Genomic DNA, 8,631 nt, shown 5'->3' with positions numbered 1-8,631 from the left:
CTTGAAAGCCAGTTGTTACAGAGCAAGAGTATCCCTGTTGTGTCTCTTCTGTGGACCCACTTGCCCCTCCACTTTCTGCCATCAGTTGAAACCAGAAGCCAAACAGATGTTGGCACTGTGGTCTTGGACTTCCCAGCCTTCAGAAGCACAAGCTACAGAAACGTCCTTATTAAGGACCCAGTCTCTGGTATTGTGTTATAGGACAGAAAATGGACTTGAGGACTAGTATTAGGTGGATATACACTTCTGTTGTATTAGAACTAAAACCTTTTTAGACTGATATTTGCCACTACAGAGTCTTTTCTGAGCAAATCCAGATGGAAACTATCATAGTTACTAAAGAGAGGTAAAAACAAGGTTGAGGCACTGTGGAGATTAGCCTATGTATTCCAGTATACTTTAAATTGTAAAATATAACACAATTTGCTACAGTTCATATGTGTCTTATGCCCCAATTCATGCTGACTTTACTCCCCATCGTGAGGTATTAATCCAACTTTAGTGATCAGCATTGGGGCCTTTGGAGATAGTTAGGATTTGATGAGGTCATTAGGTTGGGACCTTCATGATTGAAACCTGGTGACTTTATAAGAAGGAGAAAGACTGCACACACATGTGCATGCTCCCTGTCTCTTGTCATGTGAATTACTGTGCTGCCTCAGCACTCTGCTAGAAGGAAGGCCAACATCAGATTTGGCTCCTCAACCTTGCATCTCCAAAACCAGAGCTGAAACAAATCTCTTTGCCCTATTGTGTAACCTGCCTCGGGTTCATTTTGTTATAGTAATTGAAAAAGGACTAATACAAAAGTATAGAAAATCACATAAAGCAAATACATAGGTTGGTTAAGTATTGAAGGTGAATAGTCTTGCACTGATGATCCAAACTGAGAAATAGTATTTTCTACCCTACCTCTCGTGTGCATTCACAATGATTGTGCCTTCCCTCCTTCCCTTAAGTCACTTTCCCCTTTTCTGTTGATCCACATCCTTGCTTTTCTTTAGTGCCCAAGTCCAACCTTGGTTTTTTGTTGTTTGTTGTTGTGTTTTAATAGACTATTTAAAAATCTCACCATCTTATCTTTATACGGAGTAGTTTGCCATGTTTTCTTTTTCATTTGGTAATCTAATAACATTTGGGTGAATTCTAGTAGTTTTTCTAACTTGACTTCGATGCCTTTTTCAATGCCGAGAGTATGGTGATGTACAGCAGTTTTGTGGTTACTTTGGATTCTTAGCTGAAAATTATTCAGTTATTAGAATATCAAATAGTGAAATCGATCACTTCTTCAGACAGCTCCACAGTGCCTCCAGGACTGTGTGTACTTGGCAGCGCATCCAGTTCTAGTTCATTGCCCAAAATCAGGAAGCCAAGGGGTTGACCCCTTCTTCCTTTCCATCCCCAGTGCTAACGTCACGTCAATTTGATGACTGACCACCACCAATTCCGTGTAGTGAGCAGGTGACAGCAAGTTGAACATAAATATGGGGACCTATAGTGAGCTGGAAATTGACTGTCATCAAAAGAAATACAAAAATATACTCCTAGAAATTAGGGAGGAAGCACTGAAGAGGTTGTTGCCCTGGGGCTATTTCTTGGGGCTATTGAATTACTTTCAGTCCGAGCTCCTAAACAACATTTTATTATGAATATTTCGAAACATTCAAAAGGAAGGGAGGAAAGAAAAAAGAAAGAAGGAAGAAAGGTTTGGTTTAAAGAAACCCATATACCCACCACCTAATTTCAACAGTTAACATTTTCTCTATTTGCTTCCCCCACACACACATTCCTAATATTGTTTCAAGCATTTTAACAAACTGCAGATAGCAGACAGCTATCTCTCTACATATTTTAGTACGTATCTCCAAGCATGAGACCATTCTCCTGCATAGCCACCGAGGCATTAGCACTCTTTGTGAAGTGAGCAGTAATATGGAATGGCCAGTATGTATCCAGAACACCCCAACTCTGCCCCGTGTCATTGGTAATGGTTCTTTACAACTAGGATCTCAGGAAGGAATATACTTTGCAATTTGTCCTGATGATGTCTCTCTCTCTCTCTTTCTCTTTTTAGAGTAGAAACTTCTTCCCTTTTCTTGATGACATTGACTTTTCAAAGTCCAGTAATCTTACAAAATATGTCACTTTTTATATTTGCATGATTGTCTCCCTGTGGTCTCACTGAACCCGGTTGGCGTGTAGAGGTGGTGGTCACATGGGCTTCCCTGTCCAATTTTGTGCTCAGCTTTCATAAACTCAGCTTCATTTTTGATGTGACAAATTTGCCTCAGCTGGACTCTTTTTCTCCTAAGCAGTATTTATGAATAAAAATGGAAGTCACCTGCTTTAGACACTCCAGCCATGGATTTTCTTCTTAAATATGAATCTTTAAAAAAAAAAAGACAATAGAACTACCATTTTTACATACTCACTAAGTACTAAATATGCTGCCAATGGTTTCTACTCTGCCAACCTTGGAACAGGCGTGTCTGATCACCTTGCTGCCAGGTGGTGGAGGCTTGGTGCTATGGCTTGGATACAAATGTCCCCCAAAGACTCACGTGTTGAAGGCTGTTCCCTAATCCAGCAGCTGGGCCTTTTGGAAAGAGATTGGATCTCGAATGTTCTGATTAATTTACTGGTGGATTAATATTTTGATGATGGTGGAAATTTTAGGAGGAAAGGCCTAGTTGGAAGTAGTAAGTCACTGGGGGTATGCTCTGGAAGGGTATTTCTTGTCCCTCGCAACTTCCACATGCTCCATCTCTGCCTCCTGGCTGCTATGAGGTGGGCAACTTCCCTCTGCCACACCCTTCTGCCATATATTCTGCCTCAGGCAATTGAGCCCCCTGACCACAGTCTGAACACTCTGAAACCATGAGACAAAACTAATCTTTGTTCCTCTAACTTGTTCTTCTCAGATATTTGTCACAGTGTGAGAAGCTGACCTAACACCACTTGGACTAGTGTCCTATTATATAGAGAGAAAAAGGACAGACTTAAAATATGCTTTGGAGAGACAATATTGCTGTTCTTCCTCGTTTGTGTCTCTGTGCTGTTGGGAGGGAGAAGGTAAAGCCATTCACTGATATGGAGACCAACATGGAACAGGTTGGATTAGGGGACAGATGTTACGACTTTTGTGCTAAGATCTGCTTAATTCAGAGATTTTATACTTCACTGTGCTGAGGACTAGGTAACAGTTGCACAGACAGATTGCCAAAATTAGCTCAGAATGAAAATATTTATTTAAGGAGCAACATGACACCTGGATATAAATAACAGGCTAAACCCATCTCTGCTTCTGGAAACAAAGACTCATGCTTAGCCCTCACTCCTTGCTGGCCCCACTACCTTCTGGATTCTTCATTTTCTTTGCTCCTGAATCAGTTGCTGAGGCCTTGGTTGTGTTAGGGATCATTCTGAGTGTTGTCTGTCTTTCTTTGTGGTTCTGCCTTCTTGGAAGACCAGGACAGCTCAAGGGTGTGCAAACAGTCACGCTCACACCCTGCACATATCCCTGGACTGACCCATTTTCTGTGTCTAGATTCATACAACGGCTAGATCAGAGGATTGGATGCTCCCAGGGTGCCTTTGAACATCCGCTGTATTCCTAATTAGAATTTTTTTTTGGTAGAGTCTGTCAATCTGTGACTATAAACAGCGCCTTCTGGTTTTCTGATGACATGATGAAAATATAAATGGATTCTGCAGATTGCATTTTATTATCCTCAATATTAAGCACTCAGCTGGTGCTGGAAGGAATTGTGGGCTGATAACGTTGAGGAAACAACCTCAGGCCTGGGCTTCTGTGCTGTTTCTTTGCCAACCCAAACTGAAGAGCTATAAGGAGCTATTGTTGTTAAGGAAAGTGTAGCCATGTAACTGCCACCAGAGGAAGAAGCTTCCGGCCTGCAGGTGCCATGTGGTGGGGCATGAAGCCGGGCCTGCATGAGGGAAGTGCTGTTTCAATCACACCCTTGCTGCTGACTAGCTGTGTGACCTTGGGCAAGTCACTTAATTTGTAGGACATTATTTTTCTCACATGTAAAATAGAGGGGTGGTATATAACCTGGGCTTTATTCTGCTGAACGAAAGTGGTACATATGGATTATAGAAAGATCCCTGAATGCTGTGTGGTCAGTGGCTTGTGAAAGTCCCACTGGTGGCCACTGCACTTGTCTTGCAGGTAGGTGATGGAGGCTTGGACTAGTGACATAGTGTAGAGACCTAAAATAGCTTTTGGAGAGAAAACATTGCCCTTCCTGGTGATTTGAATGCGTGTCTGTGTTCTTGAGAGAGGGAGGTGATAGTGCCATTCATTGCTATGGAGACACACAAATGTGGAGCAGATTGGATTAGGAGACAGAGAGACATTTAGTATTGATCATGTTCAGTGTGAAGCATTTATTAGGGACCCAGGAGGAGATGTGGAGTGAGAAACTGAACATTTGAGTATGGACTGGAGTTTTCAGGGCCATGCATAAAACTTATGTTATCCTCATATGTGAGAGATGGAAAGCCAAGGGACTAGATGGGATTGTCCAGGAAGAGAGAGAGAGAGAGAGAGAGAGAGAGAGAGAGAGAGAGAGAGAGAGAGAGTGTGTGTGTGTGTGTGTGTGTTAGAGAAATGAAGAGGAGAAAAGGCCATTTTACTTTTTTTTTTATGGTTAGAAAGGGAATGAGATAGACTCTCTAATGCAGTGAGAAAAGAAGTATTTATTTAATGAGGCAGAACAAAAACTAGGAGTGTCAGGAGTTGAAGCCTGGGAGAGGCAAGTGATCCAAAAAGGAGGGAGTGGTTGACTCATGTTGCTGAGGCATTAAGATCAGATGAGAAAAATGACTTCTGAGTTAGACTGCATGGCAATTCTAGAAGAGAAGGGGAGAACCAGTAAGATCAGGGAGGAAAGAAAGGCAAAGAGGATTGGAAAGAGAAAAACCAAAATTTATAGCAAGTTTGCCAATTTATTGTTGCCAATCATGACAATGAGGTGTGTCGATCGCTAACTATGAGTCAGCTACTGTGGAGATGATTTCATGCAAATTGATTCAGTTGTACTTCATGCAAACCACTGGGGTAGGCACTATTATCATACTGTCAGTGGGTATGGGGAAACCAAGGCTTAGTACTATGGGGAAACCAAGGCTTAGTACTATGGGGAAACCAAGGCTTAGTACTATGGGGAAACCAAGGCTTAGTACGGTGGGGAAACCAAGGCTTAGTATGATGGGAAAACCAAGGCTTAGTGCAAGTCCACTGACCTGCCTAAAATGACTCAACTTGTATGGCTGGAGCTGTGAGTTAAACTCAAGTCTAACCTTTGACCCTTTGAGATTTTTCCATGAACTAAGTGAAGACGGCTTGCAGATGACCAAGCTGTGATCCTAGGGTATGGAAACTGGATATGTATGTAGGAGATTTGGACTGTGAAAGGAAGGGGAAAAACAGGATGATAGTTGAAGACTGGATTGAATTAGGTTTTTTAGGAAAAGAGGGAACTTATTATGCTACTGGAAGAAAGATGAAGGATGCTGTGGGCAGAGTAAGGAATGGGAAGGGGGAGGGTCACAGCCCGGACAGAGGAAGCCAGCGTGAGAAAGAGAGTACGTACTTCTTCCATCTGACCTGGCAGGAAAAGATGGAAAGGTAGGTGTGGATATGGTGTGTGAGGGATGTGAGGTGGGGTGGGCTGAGGTGGTGGTCCTGAAGGAAAGTCCCACCAGGCGTCTCCAGCTCATTGTGATTCCAACAGTTAGGCCATTGGCTGTAGATGGAGTGTGAGAGTCCACCAGGATGTTATTAGGAGCAATAAGCAAAATGTCACTCTGGAATAATCTCTTCAGGAGTTGGAAATGATGGGAAATGATTGCTAAAGAATCCCTCCCTTTATTCCATTTTCTGGGGTGTCACTTGCTCTAGGTTCAAGTACCAGCCAGAGTCCTGGCATTGTGTAATATTGTAAGCACATGGTCCATCCCCGTAGGGCAGAGCCCACTCTGGCACAACCACTCTGTCACCCTCCCCTGCCCACCTACCAGAACCCTGTGTTCAGCCCTTTGAGCTTTGGTCTTTGTTTGAAGAAACCATCAGACAGGTGCCTGGAGTGTGTACGCCATCTCCTCCCTTTTCCTTCAACACCAACTCAAATGCCAGCCTCTTAAAGGCCTTCGCTGTCTTAGGCAGAGGGAGCTTATTCTTTAACTTTCCCTTAGTATTTTGCTTAGATACTTCATAGAATGATTCTCAAGTGCATGGATTATTCCAGGCACAGTATTGCATACTTATAATCCCAGCAGCTCTGGAGGCTGAGGAAGGAGGATCAAAGCCAGCCTGATTGCTGGTGGAGTTGCAAATTGGTGCAACCACTCTGGAAAGCAGTATGGAGATTCCTCAGAAAACTTGAAATGGACCCACCTTTTGACTCAGTTATTCCACTCCTTGGTTTATACTCGAAGGACTTCAAATTAGCATAATACAGTAATGCAGCCACATCAATGTTTATTATAGCTCAGTTCACAATAGTTAGATTGTGGAACTGATCTAGATGCCCTTCAACAGATGAATGGACAAAGAAACTGTGGTCTATATACACAATGGAATATTATTCAGCCAAAAGAAGAATAATATTATGGCATTTGCAGATTAATGGATGGAATTGGAGACTATCATGCTAAGTGAAATAAGCCAATCCCAAAAACTCAAAGGCCAAATGTTTTCCCTGATAAATGGATGATGATACATAATGGGGGTGGGGGAGTGAGAGAAGAATGGAGGAACTTTAGATTACATAGAGGGAAATGAGAGGGAAGAGGGGGCAGGGGTTTGAAAGATGGTGGAATGAGACAGACATCATTACCCTATGTATATGTATGATACATAGGGTACATGAATAGTATAAATCTACATTGTGCACAACCATAGAAATGAAAAGTTGTACTCTATTTGTGTACAATGAATCAAAATGCAGTCTGTAAAACAAAAAGCAAACAACAACAACAACAAAAATACCAGCCTGAGCAATTCAGTGAGGCGCTAAACAACTTAGCGAGACCCTGTCTTTAAATAAAATATAAAAAGGGCTGGGGATGTGGCTCAGTGGTTAAGTGCCCCGAGTTTAATCCCCAGTACCAAAACAAAACAAAACAAAACAAACAAACATACAAAAAAAAAAAAAAAAAAAAAAAAAAAAAAAAAAAAAAGACAAACAAACAAAAAGAAAACACACACACACACACAAAAGAAAAACCCAAATCAAAATGGTGGAATGAGACAAACATCATTACCTATGTACATGTAGGATTACATGAATGGTGTGAATCTACATTGTGCACAACCATAGAAATGAAATGATATACCCTATTTGTATACAATGAATCAAAATGCAGTCTGTAAAAAATTAAAAGCTAAATTAAAAAAAAAAAGGATTAAACTCAGGCTCTGCTATTTACTAGCTTTGTGTCCCTGGGCAAGTCACCTAACCTCTCTGAGCCTACCTTTTCTTGACTTTTTTTTTTTTTTCCTTGACTTTTAATTGGGCAACATAATCAAACACCTTAATGTTGTTATGAGAAATAATTAATAAGTTTTAGGTATACACAGAAGCCCTATGGTAAATGTTTTAGGAATGTGAGCTTCTGTCATTCACTACTTCTTTGGTCATGCAATTTGTTAATTCCTTTCTCCTTGCTCTTGATTCTTTCTATCCACATTTATCTTCCAACTACTTACTGTGGTATAATGTTTCTTCTCCCCTGGGTTGTGATTCCCACTCAGGTTCCAAATCTTGCAATTTTTCTCTCACTCTTGCCTTTTACAGGCTTGGCATGAAGTAGGTATTCAGTACATTGATTGGTTGTTTGAAAATTCTTGCTTAAGTGGGCATAATTCATTATTGTTTCCAAAGTGCTTATGTAGAATTTTGATTTGATTTTTCTAGCAATCCTGCAAGGGGTTTGTTTATCAGAAAATAAGACCAATTCCATGCTGCTTTATTTTACATTTTAGGTATAAAAATATGCAGAGTTCTTCTTGTTGTTAATTAAGTCAAATAAGATCAGAAGAGAAGTAAGCATAATGAACTGCAAATAATCTCAGTGAAGTAAGGAGGTGTGACTTTTTTCATTAACAGTTTGTAGGAGGAAATCACAGCTTTCTGAAAAGTGTACTTGCTTTTATACAATTTACAGAAAATAGTCTTTCAAAAATTGTCAAAATCTACTAAATTAATTCCAGAGACTTAGGAGACCGAGACAGGAGGATTACAAGTTTGAGGCCAACCTGAGAAACTTAGCAAGACCCTGTCTCAAAGTAAAATAAAATAAAAATAAAAATTAAAAAATTAAAAAAAAAAAAAGGTAAAAAAGTAGGGCCTGGGATTGTAGCTCAGAGTGTGCCCCAGGTTCAATCCTCAAAATGTTAAAAAAAAAAAAAATCACTAAATCTTACATTTTGTTTATGTTGTTTATCCAGGCACCATTATTTTGTCACCTGACATGTCCTCCCAAGTTCATTATCCTATGGTTTGCAAATATTTGTTTAAAACGCTCTTCAGATCTGCAGTTAGTGGATTGTGGTTTGTCTATCAGATTGCTTTAAAAAAAAAAGAACAAAAGATTAATGAAAATGTT

The 8,631-nt window shown here is 40.6% G+C and overlaps 1 long non-coding RNA gene across 1 annotated transcript; it reads left to right on the top strand.

Annotated features, from left to right (window-relative positions):
- Positions 1-1,076: 1,076 nt before the first annotated feature.
- Positions 1,077-6,688, top strand: LOC306669679. The gene is made up of 2 exons (XR_013766198.1): positions 1,077-4,542; positions 4,573-6,688. It is a non-coding gene; the product is annotated as an uncharacterized lncRNA (long non-coding RNA).
- The last annotated feature ends 1,943 nt before the right edge of the window (positions 6,689-8,631 follow it).

This window comes from Sciurus vulgaris (genome assembly GCF_902686455.1).
Source record: "Sciurus vulgaris genome assembly, chromosome: 9".
Taxonomy (NCBI): domain Eukaryota; kingdom Metazoa; phylum Chordata; class Mammalia; order Rodentia; family Sciuridae; genus Sciurus; species Sciurus vulgaris.
The sequence above is the reverse complement of the archived record's forward strand: the minus strand, read 5'-3'. Positions and strand labels throughout refer to the sequence as shown.